The following is a 17431-nucleotide window of genomic DNA, read 5'->3' as shown; positions in this document are numbered from 1 at the left end:
CTCTGCTGGTGTTTCTGAAATAAATTGTTTTTAAACTCCAGACAGATGTATTGGGGATGATAAATAATTTTCAGTACCTAAATAATTCAACTGTATATCTGATTTGAACCAAGCAGGTACAGAGATTTTGTATGGTTTGTAATTTTTTCCAGAAACAACCTTTTTTACCATAAACGTCACTTCATCATGACACTTTATTTTTCAGATCACACTATTTTGATTCTACATGTAGTCTTTTACCTATGTTCAGTATTGCCCTTTGCTTCATTATAGTTAAATGAGTAATAATGTACATCATAACCAGTTGGATTCTTAAGTTGACAGTGTTTGTGGAAATTCGAGCAACCTATATTGGAACTACAGAAAATAATCAGAAGAAAGGTGTACTGTATATACAAGAAAATTGTGTTGCCCATTAACTAAGAAAATCTGAAGTTATTAACACTTCCCTTCCTACAAAAGTACGCAGCGGCATCTTATGAAAAATTATACCAATATGCTACAATGTGGTGGCCTTCTGACTTACAGTGGTAGTAATCAAAACTGAATTGAATATATTAATTTTACACATATAAATTAAACTGTTTAAATAGAGTTAAATTTTATGATTAATAGTTTAACATAGCAAAGGATTTAAAATAAATAAAAGTTGTTGTCAGTAGGAATGAAACCCAAGTCTGCAAATTACCAGTCCTTGCTTTGGCCCACTTGCCCACAGTGCCATCACAACAACTGTTCTATAAAACGCCATCATACACCACACTTGTGCAGTACACTACACACAACTTCAAAGAAAAATACTGACATAGTGCTGTGAGCAGGAGAAATGGCATAATTTTAGTGTGATATTTGCAGTGTGCCATAACGCATTAGCATATGATAGCCGGCCATCACTGTGTTTATAGTATTGACTTTTCACATAGCAGTTTAAAATTATTCATGGAAACTATTTTGATCACTCATATAATATGAGGAAAAAATAAATTGCTACTTACCATAAAATTAACACATTAAGCTACAGACAAGCACAATTAAAAGACATTTACATAAAAAAAATGTTTGCCCACAGACTTCATCAGAAAAGCAAAGAGAAACACACACCATTCATTCACACAAGCAAGCACACCTCACATGTGACAGCCAACTCCGGCAGCTCAGACTGCCCAAGCTGCCAGAGTTGGTGGTCATGACTCCGTGAAGTGTGCTTGCTTGTGCGAATGAATGGTATGTTTCTATTTGTTTTTTTGATGAAGGCTGTGGCCATAAGCCTATGTGTAAGTGTCTTTTGATTGTGTCTGTCTGCAACTTAATGTGTCCTGCCTCGGGCATGGATGTGTATGATGTCCTTAGGTTAGTTAGATTTAAGCAGTTCTAAGTTCTAGGGGACTGATGACCTTAGAAGTCAAGTCCCATAGTACTCAGAGCCATTTGAACCATTTGAACTCGCATGCCTTCTTTGCTCAAATCAAATAACTAAGACGTGTGTATTATGTGATAACTAAATCACAATTTAAATTAATTCACAATTCTCTGGACTATTTTCTGTAGATTTGGTGGCTGATACAATAAACTGAGAAGCTCCAAGAACAGCAGAAGATAACCTCATAACATCTTGTAGCTTATAAAAAACCGGATGAAAGACTAGCAACATTTGTATGTTGCCTCTATGTGCTACTGTATTTGTACAGACCATGATAACTTAGGACATTTCTACATATGAACTTTCATGTGTATTTCTTTAATTTGTGTGGAATCATTATTTTAAAACTTTCTGTAGCATTAGATACACTGTCAAAGTGAAGATACATGGGAATACTGTTTTAGGATAAATAGACTGGAACTGTCAAAAAGAACACAACTCAGATTCAGAAACAGTAGACGTATGCTACAGGTGGGACTGAGCGTTAACTGCGTACATAAAATTCATGTAAGTTGAGGTCCGATTTTGCTCACAAATACACGCAGATTATGTTCAATTGGGACCAGAGACTAAAGAAAGCACTGTAATTCAGAAGAAAAATGTTTTATAAAATGATCAATATACAACAAATTATACACTGTGGGAACAAAAGTCACAGGATACCTCCTAATATTGTGTCGGAGCTCCTTTTGCTCAGCATAGCGCAGGAACTGATCTCTCGATTATGTCTCATAAATGTTCAATGGGATTCATGTCGGGCAATCTGGGTGCCCAAATCATTCGCTTAAATTGTCCAGAATGTTCTTTAAACCAGTTGTGAACAACTGTGGCCCAGCATTGTCATCCATAAAAATACCAGCATTGGGAACATATAATCCATGAGTGGCCAAACATAACCATTTCCAGTCAATGATCAGTAAAGTTGGACTAGAGGACCCAGTCTATTACATGTAAAAACAGCCCACACTATTATGGAGCAACCATCAGATTGCACAGTGTCTTGTTGACAACCTGGGTCCATGGCTTTGTGGGATCTGTGCCATACTCAAACTCTATCATCAGCTCTTACCAGCTGGCATTACTTGTGTGTTAGCACTAACAACTCTCCGCACACTCCACTGCTGTCGGCCATTAAGTGAATGCCATTGGCCACTGCGTTGTTCGTGGTGAGAGGTAATGCCTGAAATATGGTATCCTTGGCATAATATTGACACTGTGGATCTTGGAGTGTTGAATTCCCTAACGATTTCTGGAATGGAATGTCCTGTGCATCTAGCTCCATCTACCATTCCATATTGAAAGTCTGTTAATTCCTGTCATGCAGTCATATTCTTTCCAAAACCTTCTCACGTACAACAGCTCCTCCAATACACGTTTTACTATCCCATGTCTTCTGTTACCTTGCTGTATTACAGTACAGTATCGTGCACTAATGTAAAGCGAAGTTAATGTGATGTAGAAGGCTTCATAAAATTTAACATTGTCTTATGAGAGTCAATTTCTATTTTTTTCTTCTCTCACAAAATTTCCTCGTAACACACTAATAAATTTTGTATTCCCTATTTTGTAACAGAAATGTGCATTCCATTGGAGTCTGTTTTTTCTAAGATTTGTAATTCTTTTTTAATTCAACTGAGGTTGTCTGACAAATATGCAACTAGCATTTGATTGTCTGATTGAACTGGGTCTAAAGAATCAAACTGTTTAATGTTTTGCTCTTGGTCACACATTCCATTACCAGTTTTCAACTACTAATTGTGTGAATCCAGCAGTTCTTGAACATCATCATCATCCACCTCTAAATTTAATAGTCTGGCAAGATTGACCACTTCTTCAATTATATTATCAACTTGATCATGATCTGACACTGATTCTCCCCAGGTTCAGTGATGAAAAAAAATTGAACAGGTTTTTCAGATGCCATTTAAAATTTTTTGTGGAAGTTCATTCCAGGACTGTCCAACAATTCCATGACATCAAAAATATTGGATTCTTCCAAAAGTCTTTAACACAGAGCTCATTGTTTTGTCTTATAGTTTCACGTAGATGCACAAATGATCATTTTGTGTAGCAAACAATGGAAAAACCAGGACAGAACATAACAATATTATGCAAAGGATAGTTGCTACTCACCATATAACAGAGATGCTGAACCCCAGGTAGGCACAACAAAAAGACTGCCAGAAAGAACTTTCGGCGAACAAGGCCTTTATCGTAAATAGGCAAAAAACACACACACACACACACACACACACACACACACACACACACACACACGACTCAGCCACAGCCAGAGACTGTGGTCACGTCTGTGTGTATGGGTTACGTTCGCATGAGTGTGTGCAACTATCCTTTTCATAATATTGTTACATTCCATCCTGGATCTTCCACTGTTTGCTCTATTTTTTTTAAATTTCTAAATCTATTTAAAAGATTTTGATTATTATTCTTATTTGATTCATTGGTTTAAATGTTTTTTTTTTTAATTTTTAATACTTTGCACATAATTTTCATCATTGTATTTTATTTGCTCTTATTTTTCTTCCTATCATTCTTTTTTCATTTGGAATCTGCCTGTATTGCCTATAATCTATAATCTGTAATCTAGTGTCAACCAGAACCGTTTATATCAGCTGGTAAAATGGCAGCTCGTGGAGGCAGTGTGAGGGTATTTTCAGGTAACCAATGATAGTGAGAAATTACAGTTTGCCTTTAGTGCTAAAATTTAAATTTTCCTGTCTTGAGTTTGCTCGTATAGGTTAAAATGAATCACCATGGACAAAGCGATTGTGATTTTAGTTCTGCCGCAGATTGTTGAATGCTATTTTTTGCACATCATGAGGTTGGGGTTAGGTTGGGACACAAGTTTAAATTCAGAACTGCAAAATGCATCATCTGCCACAGTTCAGTCATTGGTCACTTAAAATCAACATTCAACAGACAGTATTTCATTTCCGTCATTCCTTGTGGTGGCCACGTCCAGCATTGCTCACAATCTGCGTTACACATCAACAGCATTTGTGAAGTTAAGCACCATGTTTGTGTGTCATCTATAACTGAGCTAAGATGAGTGGGAATGGGATTGGAAATGTAACAGTATGAAACACATTTCAGATCAATACACCTTAAAAGAAAATATGGTGAGAAAGAGGTTGAAATGAATGCTCATTTTAAAAGAATGGAAAAAGGAGAACCAACAACAAGAGCTCTGGAATGGACAGAATCTGGAAGAATACCAATCGGAGGACCACAAACAGGATGTAGGGATCAGGTAAAGGATGATGTGATGTGAATTGGAGAGGACTACAGTGGGAGGAAATACTGAACAATAGACTGAGGGAGAAAATTTAAGATTGGAAGAGGCTTTGCGTAAGCAGAAAATTTTGAGTAAGAAAAAGAAGAAGAAGAAATTTAAAACCATAAAATTATAAAGACAGAGCAATGAAATTAATTTAGTTTCCAATCCATGTTTCTGGCAATTAATTTCTTGAATGTATTTTCATAAAGAAATAGATAATAATGAAAATTAGCACAAATCAAACAAACAGTCTTTCTGACTTTTCAAACTACTAGAGCCTTTCTCAGAGATGAGAGAGGGATAGAGTGGGGAAGTTTGGAAAGGAGTCATCTTTTGTGTCTTGCCAACTATAAGTCCTAGACTTGTTGCTGAAGTGGATTAAGAGCTATGTAATGATTCTAATACAAGTTTGTTTGCTCAGCTATTGTTTTGCACATAGAATCGACTATAGATTCTGTTAACAACCAGTCACATTATTCTATATATGTGACACATTTACAACATAGAGGAGGCACTGAGTTGCAGACAGAGTTTCAGATGAAAGAATCCTCCTTCTGAAATAGAAAACGCACACATGGTCATGCAAGCGCAACTCATGTACACATGGTGACTGATTGCATGGACTGGGGCCCAAGTGCAGACTGCAGTTGCATCTGACGTGAGCATCAAACTGCATCCTAGAATTTCCATTGTTTGACATTTATACCACTCTTATCAGTCATCAAAAAGCAATGTTGAGCTGAGTCAAAGTGCACAAAATCTCATTACAGTATCTGTTGCAGTGTTGTATTGCTGCCAGATGATTTTGAATCCACGTCACGTATCACTTTCCTCAGCGTTTGTACCTTGGTACACACACTGGTTTGTCACTGAAGTTGTCATCACTTTATAAAAGCACCTTTCTATTTTGAATTTGACAAATGGCTTCTGTTCTCCATTGCATCCATTAGTAAACACAGGGTTGGATGCATGAAGCATGCTCATGAAACAAATGTTAGAAATAGCTGAGAACATGCTGTCTTCACTGTTAACAGGTACCATCTAGCAGAATAAGCTTTATCTAATAGCAGAACAAGATCAGTTGGCCTGTAACTTGTCATTCTCATTTACTACAAGGTGCAGAATCATGCAGACAGATATATCAGTCATACCCACTTAAAGGCCTAATGTATCAGCAACAATGTGCTTCTAAATCAATGTGCAGTGACACTCGCTGAGTGAATCACTTAAATGTAAAAATACTTTTTCTTCTAAATTTTTGATATGTGTAGTACTAATATTTTCATTGGCAATTTCTCTGCATAATGGACTAAGCAGTCTAGTTGCAGGAAGGAAACATAAAAATAAAATTTTAGCATACCCCGTTTTCCTTTTTTTAAAAAAAGGAAGAAAAAAAATTAATTTAACGAAATGTTTAACTGCTGGGGAAAACTGTGATAGAATTAAGAACAACATAAATAAATAAGAATTATCTTACAGTTAGTAATTAGTCTCTCTCTCTTTCTCTCTCTACGCGCGCGCATTTGTGTGTGTGTGTGTGTGTGTGTGTGTGTGTGTGTGTGTGTGTTTATTTGTTTGGTATTGCTCAGTGTATCTTCATATTGTTCTAATATATTTCTGTCCTCTCCTCTCCTTTCAGGAATTGTATGGATTCATTCGCTTGCATAATCTTGTTTTGGCGCCAGCAGCAGAATTCTATTTGGAGTACCAATCTATGGCCAAGTCAACATAGTGTTTTGTGCTTGAAGTTTCTGCAGTTTTATTCTATTCTCAAGTGCTTTTTTGCATAAGTAATCAGTTCTGATATACAGGTATTCCCTTATTTATTGCTTGAAAACAAAAATTTGGTTGAAACTAATAAAGATAATGTAGAATATTTACTTCACAAAAGTTAAGAATCTGGCTTTATTAGCAACAGACACTGTGTCCTAATCAGCGAAATGAATGAAAGGAAGTACAGCAACTCATTCCACAGTGTTACATTGCTCCTGTTAAGTTGATGAATTTGTAACATTGATGTTTTTACTACCACTGCTCATCTGTGGAAGATTGTAATATGGTAGATATACTATGTAACAAACCTCATAGTTACATTTTATAGCTCTTGGTTCTCTATGTCTGATTTTGAGTTTAGGAATATCCTCACTCTCTATATCTCTCTCCCTTTCTCTCTTTTAATCTTTCCATATTTGGCCTTACAGTGGGATGATTTAAAAACCATGACACTCCATAAATTGGCATATTCTTTGCTAAAATCATATACAATATGTGAACTCGTCTCAAACTGGTATCCTTATTATATTGTCAAACCAGTAGTTTGGTGTGAAATCTAAACAGCATTTATGGGGATGTGACTAGATGGAATTGTCCAAATTGCCCATTATTTCAATGAGTAACCTCCCTATGATTCTCAAGGCTTTAAAGACACTAAACTTTAGTGCCTTGAGAATGTTGGGGAGTTTACCAAACAGTATTAGGTTATCTGGACAATTCTACATGGCTCTATTCCTGTAAACTATTCAAACACAGTAATTTAGTAACTTGCTTTCCTTACCAAAATGTTGATTTAATTCCTGTCTGTGCCATATTCTTCCACACAGTATTTCTTTGATGAATGCTGGATTAAAATTGAAACATTCCACCAGTTGGTGTTTTATGGCAGAAGTTTGTGTTGTCAGCAATGTGAATGAGTTGAGTGAGTTGCTGTTTCACTTTTGGTGGTTTCTTATATAAAAAAAAAACCTATTTTATGTAATATGTGTGATGGACCTAATCAAATAGTGCTCCCCTGCGTGTGGAAGAAAATGAATATGTACAGCGTATATGTTTTTGAGCACTGATTATTACGGAAAATAATCAGTTTCTTTCGTGGCACGATGAAATGAATGTACATATGTACAGTAGTTGCATTTGTTAAGATTTAAAGTCTTGTGTAATCTTTAAGGTACGGCCTGCCTTGCCTAAAGCATGGCTCCTCAACAGCCACTTCATGTATACGTAAAATGTGCAAGCCTGTTGCCAAGAAACTTCTTAAACAGCTTCTTGCTACAAAGTGTCAATATCCATTATTCGGTGTAGTGTGTGGCACTTGTTGTTTATTTATAAAGTTTGGAACCGTGGGTCACAGTGACCTAATCTCTGTAGCGGCATAGTTGTTTCTTGGCAGCATGGCTGCATCTTTCCAAAGCTAGTTCCTCTAAATAAGATGAAAAAATACCAGGTATACGCTACATTTAAGAAACTTGAGATTACTGTCTGGATGTATTTAATATAAATGGTATACCAACAAAAATTGTTTGATGAGCCATATTAAAAGTACTATTTTAATTATTGTGATTATCTTGTATTATAATCTGATAAAAAACCTGTCAAAAGCCACTCATATTGTTGATGGCTTTTCTGTTTGACCTGAAGAGAAACTGCATTTTGTACTTCTGCCCATACATCCATTTTTTCATCTTTCTCTCTGACACTATTATCTAGTAGTAGTACCCCTTTTCAAAGATTCAGTATACTGACATAAACAGTGTTAAATTTTTACCATTAAAACCGCCCAAGTTGCTCAGATAAAGTATTATTAATAACTGTAATAATAATTAAATGGTTCTCTGTAAAAGTATACGTAGCTCCAAAGAGATGGAGAATCTCTTTGCTGTATATTTAGGACTGTATTGGAAAAATTTTACAGAATTGATGCTTTCAAGTGTTTGCAGACTTTTAATGGTCATTGTGCTCTTCAGTCAACTAAAACAAACAGAAGAGGGCCTTGTGTCCACCACTTACCTTGCTGAAAAATTAACATGGTGGCAGAACTTCCCATGTGATTAAATTGGAAATCTTTGAGTTACATTAATTTTATTTGTATTAATTTTTGTCACTGCCAAAATGGAAATAAATTACTGTTACCAAAATAAAAATGAGGAAAACAGTTAAGTGTTATCAGTTAGTTTTTCATTTGCTGGTACTCAGAATAGTTCATAAGCTGCATTACAAATGACAACTGCTTACATGTTGTTGAAGAACACACTGTGTGTTTATTGTCAGCAATGGAGACACTAATACATGATTTTTGTTGTTCATCATGGAATGCTGTTTCTAAAGCACAGGGAAGTTGTGTCATTAAACCAGTGTTTTAGCAATGTGTTGTTGTGATAGTTACATATTCACAAAAGCTTATAATTAGATGTAACAGTGAAAGGTGCAAATAACTGCAATAAGAATGCTATTGATACAGAAAAGAAATTGGCTTTAAAGAATTTCATTTAACCAAATGCCTGTTGTAGGATGACATTTTACTTTGAGACATTGTATCTCAGCAGACCCATTTATGTTACTGTAGTAATACTAGTGAAGGAAGTATTAACGTATGCTGGGCCAAATACCTTTCTCTGTAATATTTCTGTTTTTTAATAAAAAAAAAATTGACAGTTGAAATTGGATGTGTGGAAAAAACTGTGACTAGTGTGCTATGCCAAACTAAAATTGTCTTGAACTTTAGTCCAAGAGTATACGATAATTATAGGAGAATTTTCAGTACAATTGAGATTATAAGTAGCCCATAAGACTAATTTTGATAAGTTGTTATTTTGTGCCTAGAATAATGTGAAAGTTTCTTTTGCTGTCAAAAAGTCTGTTGCCACTGTTGAGGTAATAACTGTCAGAAGTAAGGATAATGATAATAATGTAATGTATAGATAACTTTTTAAACTTATTTTGAATCTTATACACTAGAGTATACTACAAAACAAGTCTTCTATGCACTAAGGAAACATATGGTCTGACATTAAAATTTGTGACATGTTTAGCCTACACATTCTAAAATAGACGTATGTTATGTGCCATTGTTATTTGCCATGTTATGGGAGATCTAACTTTCCTGTAAAAAAAAAAAAAGTTACGTTTTTATTGCATTGTGGCTCTGTGCATGGCTGTTCAATCATCCTTTTTGAAAACTTTATCTCAGAATGCTGATGACATGTGAAGGAAATTGGCTTTCAGTAATTTCAACTAAATTAAATGCTTGTGTAGAGTGGCATTTTCTTCTGAGACATTGCATACTGGCAGAACCATTAATGTTAATGAAGGGAGTATTAATTCAAACTAAAGAAGTCATCAACATCTGACATTAACAAGTGAAATGTTCTTACAGCTTTTAAATTGGCAAACTAATATACACACCAGACTATCAGATGACTTGCCACAAACTGAAGGGGGTTGTCTTGAAATGTAACAGGAATTGTACACAGTTTAAAGCTGTGGTGTTTTAAGCCTCATTAGTATTAATTTGTAATTTCATAATTATTTTTACAACCGCTTTGGTGAGAATGCGTATTTAATTTGTACTGCATGTACAGGTTTTGGAGTAACTCACTGTTTTATATTTATTGCACAGAAAAACTGTGCAACAAATTTTCCGGAAATCTATTTGCAGCAGTGCATGCAAATATTATATAACTTGTAGTGCACTTGTATTATTTAAATTAGACTCGACAAGAAATCTTGCTACAAGACAAGCTATGAATGATCAATAATAATCGTAATAATGATTCAAGTGTGGTATTGTGAATCTGCACATGTAGGCCCCTACTGCAGCATCTTTGCAATGTCTGTTACAAATGGGCAAGCTGAGTAGGGTGCCCTGTTCTGTCCTGTAAATTGTACACTGTGAAATAGTTTGATAATGATAATATGTCAATGCTGGATATTTTCTATCTAATGCATTGTGGCCATTTTTCCTTCGAAGGATACTCCCTCCTTCCTACATTGATCAGTAAGTGTGCATATGTCAACTTTCATAGCCGATTCCACTTGTGGGAAGAAAGGGCAATCAGCTGTTCTCATCATCCACACACTTCAAAAGCACAGTTAAATTTTTTTCTTCATTTGCATTTACTCCATTACAGACTTCCCTGCTACAATCATAACAAATATTTTTCATACAAATTATTTTAAATGGTCCTATTGTTGGAATTATAAAAATTAAATTATTATTAATCATTTCTTTTGGAAGACAATCTTTGTAAAGAGAATCTGAAGCAAGCTCAGAGTGTTTGCAGTTTGCTTCTCAGCTTGAGAAAACTGCTGGTCATCACTGTAGCTGAACTACAGTTGTGATATTTTTTTACTAACAAAATTGGGGATTGCAATGTGAGGCAATCTAATAAGAATTTTTCAGAAGCATGATGGTTATTATTTTATATCTACTGTTTACCTTAGTCGCAGAAAAAACACACATGCAGGAGCCACAAGGACTGAAAAATTTATTGCTCTCTTATCAACACGAAGCAAAACATTTTATGCATAAGTAGGTTAAGAAGCCATGGTGCTGTTCAAAGTATACGTACATTCAAGGTATAAAGAATTTGTTATGTGTAAGAATGATTCCGATCCCGCCATGTCTTAATTTTAAGATTCTATCTTTGATAAAATGTGCAGTCATTGTGATTTGTATGCTAGATAATTAGTGTGTATATAACACTTTCATTTGTGTCATTTTTGTCAAAGTTGAAGGATTTTGTAAATGGTAACAATCTAAGTGTCACATAACAATCTTTGAGAGATTTTTTCTTAATCTTTTCTCCTGTGCCATATCAAATTAATTGCTGCTGGGAAGTTCATTTTAGTTGGTTTGGCTGCTATTAATTTAAATTTTATGGGAGATCTATAACTGTAACTAAGTGATGGTTATTAGTAAAATATGCTCATCATAAGTGTTGAAACTCAGGGAAAAGAAGATTAAATTTGCTTTGTTTCTTGGTAGCAGCTGTGAGTTTTGCAGTCATTAATTTTTGTGAGGTGACACTACTGAACAAATGCTTAATTTTTTTCATGTGTGTGTTTGTGTATGTGTGGATGTGTGCATGTGCGTTACCATTTACAGAGTGTTTCTTTTGCAGTACATTGGATATATATATATATACATACGTGTAATTCATACCAGTCTGTGATAAGTGCATGAAGGGACATTAACATATTGTGAGATACGTTTCTGATGGTGAAATAGTATGGGAGAGCACTCTGTCATTTTATTTTTAATAGTCATTGTAATTGTGTTTATGATGATAGATTAATTTCATATATGCTCTGTATTTCACATACAGTGGCATAATTCTGAGAGTTTGTACTTCTCTTAGGACATTTGTTTTTATACTTTTTGTTTTATTTCTTCATTGAAAACTTCCTAAAATACTCCTCTTAGTGAAACAGTATCTTCTTAATTTTTTCATTAGTGGACAGTATTGTAACTGTTACTTTTTGAAGTTGTGATTAACAATTTTGTATTTAATGTTGTGAACTCTGTTGTAAACAGATTATTGATTGGTGGACAAGTGATAAAATTTGCATGTCTATAATTTCATCTTTTTATTTTTCATCTCTCATAGGTACATACATCCTGAGAAGTGCATATAAATAATTCATTCATGCCACTGAGTTGTTCACAATAAATCAGCTTTGAAATATTCGTGTTGACTTTATTATATGTGTAAGATCTTCAAATTATTCCTCTCATTCCATCAATCCTTATCCTGCTGTCTCCAGCCATCCATTGTAAAGTTAGGATAGCATAGGAATAATTTTGTTGTTTATCATAAATATTATTGGTCACCCAACTGCAGAGATAGTACTATAGTTCTAGCGTGCTGCAATATTATTAACAGATCAAAATTAGGTTTTTACTGAAACATCAAATTTACTGAAACATCAAATTTCAATAAGTAAGATGTTGAGAGCTGAATTTTGATGTAAAACTTATAACTGTATAGAATTATACAGGGAATATATCTAATTATACATATAGAAATGGAAAGGGCAAACTGAAATCACTGTAGAAAATAGGGAAGATTATAAGCAGTTAATTTCTCAAATTGATTCAAACAATATAATGCATAGAAGGGGGTAGTTATTTTACCCTGAAAGGCATCCTGTTAGATAATTTTGATTTATGAATATAATGTTATTTTTTTGGTAGGTGTTAGTTAACTTTGTTACTCAATTAAGACTCGTACAAAAAAAGGTAGCGTTAGTATTGCAGTGCTTGATGTTCTCTAATATTGGGTAATGGCTAATACAACTAAAGGCCTTGGATCTGTAGAGTTATAGATGTCTGGCGAGTGCTTGTAGAATAAATAACATTTCATTGTGGATGAATTTTCTGGCATTTGAACCTGTATTCCCTAAATTCTCTCTCACCAATTTGTCATTTTTAATGCCCTTTTTTATTCGTAAAGTTAATATTCTACATTACTGAAGAAGTTGCCCACGCATTCATATGGACGCAAAGAAAGACTGGCAGCAGACCCCATATCAAGAAAAGTTGAGTGTAGGTAAATTCCTATAGAAATAAATAGTTACTTATAAAATGTGTTACACAGCCATTTGTCACACATAGAATTACCTAGAAGTTCTGCAAACAAATCTTAAATATGTTGTGAAAATCATTTAGTTATTTTCAGGGCCTCTTGAAATTTCACTCTTTTTTTCTCTTATCACAGCTGACATTTTTCACAAATGAGTAGTCTCCATATCCGCATTGTTTGTTCACATTTTTCATTTAATAGGGCTTGTACCAGCCTTCTTCATGTAGAGCCCTCTGCAGAACCCTAACTTTGAAGCCAACAATAAGTCACAGAAGTGGTTGTCATGGTGTAATAGTCCTTTCTTACAAAGCTTTTTGAAAACATTGTGAAGTTTGTATGCCTCTAAACAGGTCTTACTAGTAATAAAGTTTCTGCAGTCTTACTGCAATATGATATACTCAAAATGTCACTGCAGATTACAAGGGCTATTTAAAAAAAAGATTCACTGCTCTGCACAACATTCCAGTATTTGTTTTCTACCTTTTCTGCAGCACAGTGAAACATATCTTATCCCTTTTTAATCAGCCAACTAGTTCAAGCAAGGAATATCCAGAGTGGTATAGAGTGTGAAGAAAATAATAATAAAAATGTTGAGAAAATGTACAATAGTGAACTGGGCACCTGCCAATTATAGCTGTAAGAAATAGCTGACATTTTGATATATAATAAGAAATATCATGGTGCATTTTACAAGAAAAATGAACTATAAGAAAGCTTTGTGCCAGATAGATGTTACATTGGTTGAATGCTGTCCAAAAGAAAATATTCCAAACAAATTTCTCAGCGAAGTATAGACCATACTAAAAATAATCAAACTTATTTTTTGCATTGATTTATTACTGCCTGAGACATGGTTCTAGCACTTCATACTACACTGAAGTGCCAAAGTATTTGGCATAGACATGCGTATTCAAATACAGAAATATGTAAACAGGCAGAATACAGTGCAGCAGTCGGCAACACCTGTATAAGACAACAAGTGTCTGGCATAGTTGTTAGATCAATTACTGCTGCTTTAATGTCTGATGAGAGAACCGCGAGTTCTTGCTGCTAATAAGGCGGAGTGCACCATTCGTTTATTACATATTTTTACAAGCTTCAAACAAGAGGGACTTATTTTCAGTTACCTGTGCAGTTACTAGTGTATTTTTTTGTAATTTCTTGCATGCCCGAGTGCTTACTAGGAACAACCTTTTATTTTAAAAACAGTGTAGTGTACAGTACGGCCATTGCTCTCAACCCTCGTATTGTACAGGCTTTTGTTTGTTTTGCTTAGAACAGCTCAGTTTCGGTTAGACCGTCACTGAGAGAACACTGCGAATTCCTGCTGCTAATAAGGCGAGTACACCGTTCATTTCTTACATATTTTTATGAGCTTCAGACAGGAGCGACTTCATTAGTAGGTAGGCAATGTGATCGCTGTGTACGGATGCGAGCTGAGTTGGTGACCCTTCGCTCCCAGCTCCAGGTAGTGTTGCATCCATCACACAGCTTGAGGCTGCTACCAAGGGGCATCACTGTAGGGTGTCGGACACGGGGCTGTGAGGGACGTCAAGCACTACCCACGTGTCCTCCAATCGTTCCACTGCTGTGGCCCCTCCTGGTACTGCCTGTACTGAGGTTGAACCCTTACCCGTGTTCGAGTGGGAGATCATTCCAAATTCTGGCAGGCAGATAAAGACTTTACGAGGGGCCGATCGTAGGGCTTACCTGTTTTTTTTTTTTTTATGAACAGGTTTTGGGCATTATCTGTGGCTGACGAAGACTCTGAGCCAGAGGCAGTCGTCCACCCTGTTCCAGAGAAAGCTTCTCAGCCCGCAAGGTTTGGGCATTCACAGAGGGTGGGTTTGCTGGTAGTCGGGAGCTCCAACGTTAGGCATGTAATGGAGGCCCATAGGAACATGGCTGCCAAGGAGGGGAAGGAAGCCCACCCGCTTGATAGGTCAGGAGTCCATTACACACTCTGTGTGCATACCAGAGGGAGTCATTCCAGATGTTGAAAGGGTGCCTCCGGATGCCATGAAGAGTACAGGGTGCACCCAACTGCAGGTGGTGGCTCATGTCGGTACTAATGACATGTGTCACTTTGGATTGGAGGAGATTCTCTCTGGTTTCGAACGGCTAGTGGAAATGGTAAAGACTGCCAGTCTTGCTTGCGAGATTAGGGCGGAGCTCACCATCTGCAGCATCGTCGACAGAACCGACTGTGGTCATTTGTGTAGAGCCGAGTGAAGGATCTGAATCAGAGGCTCAGATGGTTCTGTGACTGTGAAGGCATCAGATTCGTTGACTTGTGCCATTGGGTGGTGGGTTTCCAGGTTCCTCTTAATAGGTCAGGAGTCCATTACACACAGGAAGTGGCTACACGGGTAGCGGGGGGCTGCGTGGAAGGGACTGGGTAGTTTTTTAGGTTAGAGGGTCTCAGGAAACCAAAGAAAGGGCGTCCGTCTAAAAGAGGGCAGGTAAAACACAGTAAGGTAGTTGTAGAAATGATCGGTATTGTAGTTGTAAATTGTCATAGCTATTCATAGCCATCTTCGGAAAGAACCAGAACTCCAAGTCCTAATAGAAAGCACTAAAGCTTAAATAGTAATAGGTACAGAAAGCTGGCTCAAGTTGGAAATAAGTTCAGCCGAAATTTTTTCGAACGACCTAACAGTGTGCAGAAAGGATAGATTAAATACAGTTGGTGGTGGAGTATTTACGAGACATGTTTTTTAAGTACCGTTTTGAAATTAAAAAAAGACGTGCTAAAATATCTCAATAATTGTATTTTTTACATGAAAGCCTGTACCTTAATCTACCCACTGACGCCATTACAGTCTGATTCTTCTTTGTTTACGTTGTTTACTGTGTGTTTAAGATGCCTCTGATAATCGTGAGTCCCACCGACTGTAAAGTACAGCTGTTATAAGATTTCTTAGTGCTAAAGGCCTAAAAGTGATTGATATTCGTTGTGAGATCTGTGCATTTTATGGAGAAAACATTATGAGTGATGGAATGGTAAGAAAGTGGGTGAGAGCATTTAAAGATGGCCGCACAAATGTGCATGATGAACAATGGAGTGAGCGTCTTTCGGTTGTTAAATGAAAGTTTGGTGCAGGAAGTGGACAGTAAGGTGAGAGAAAACAGATGCTTTACAATTTCCTCCTTGTCAGCGTTTCCAAGACGATGACAAAGTCAAAACAGTGGTGATGCAGTGGTTAACAAGTCAGGCGGCAGACTTCTATGAGGAGGGTATTCAAAAACTGGTACAACGTTATGACAAGTGCCTCAACATTGACGGAAATTATGTACAAAAGTAGATTAAGGTACAGGCTTTCATGTAAAAATAAAATTATTGAGATATCTTAGCACGTCTTTTTTAAATTTCAAAACGGACTTACTTAAAAAACTTGCCTCGTATTACTGTCAGAAGTAGTTTACCTTGTAGTGAAATTGAATTAGGTAGTTCCTGTGAAATAGTATGGGTAGAGGCTATACTTGACAATCTGACTAAACTATTAATAGGATGGCCGAGTCCCATTTCAAAAAGGTACTCCACCCATACAGTTATAGTCGGTGGTGACTTCAATCTACCCTCGATATGCTGGAAAAATTATGTTTTGAGCTGGCAGCAGGCATAAAACGTCATCCAAAACTGTACTGAATACTTTTTCAGGAAATTTTTTTGAACTATTAGTTCATGAGCCCCCCCCCAAACATAAACGGAAATAGTATCGATGACAATTGAGATGTATAAGCCACATACAGGGTGTTTAAAAAATGACCGGTATATTTGAAACGGCAATAAAAACTAAACGAGCAGCGATAGAAATACACCGTTTGTTGCAATATGCTTGGGACAACAGTACATTTTCAGGCAGACAAACTTTCGAAATTACAGTAGTTACAATTTTCAACAACAGATGGCGCTGCAGTCTGGGAAACTCTATAGTACGATATTTTCCACATATCCACCATGCGTAGCAATAATATGGCGTAGTCTCTGAATGAAATTACCCGAAACCTTTGACAACGTGTCTGGCGGAATGGCTTCACATGCAGATGAGATGTACTGCTTCAGCTGTTCAATTGTTTCTGGATTCTGGCGGTACACCTGGTCTTTCAAGTGTCCCCACAGAAAGGAGTCACAGGGGTTCATGTCTGGCGAATAGGGAGGCCAATCCACACCGCCTCCTGTATGTTTCGGATAGCCCAAAGCAATCACACGATCATCGAAATATTCATTCAGGAAATTAAAGACGTCGGCCGTGCGATGTGGCCGGGCACCATCTTGCATAAACCACGAGGTGTTCGCAGTGTCGTCTAAGGCAGTTTGTACCGCCACAAATTCACGAAGAATGTCCAGATAGC

The 17431-nt window shown here is 36.4% G+C and overlaps 1 protein-coding gene across 2 annotated transcripts in view; it reads left to right on the top strand.

Annotated features, from left to right (window-relative positions):
- Positions 1–12180, top strand: part of LOC126100552 (homeobox protein PKNOX1-like) — a 717569-nt gene extending 705389 nt beyond the window's left edge. For both annotated transcript variants that reach the window (XM_049911170.1, XM_049911171.1), the window contains exon 11: positions 6358–12180. The gene's annotated coding sequence lies outside the window, so the exon portion shown is untranslated. The remainder of the gene's footprint in view (positions 1–6357) is intronic.
- The last annotated feature ends 5251 nt before the right edge of the window (positions 12181–17431 follow it).

The sequence above is a fragment of the Schistocerca cancellata genome, chromosome 9 (assembly GCF_023864275.1).
Source record: "Schistocerca cancellata isolate TAMUIC-IGC-003103 chromosome 9, iqSchCanc2.1, whole genome shotgun sequence".
Classification (NCBI taxonomy): domain Eukaryota; kingdom Metazoa; phylum Arthropoda; class Insecta; order Orthoptera; family Acrididae; genus Schistocerca; species Schistocerca cancellata.
This window is presented reverse-complemented; position numbering and strand designations above follow the sequence as displayed.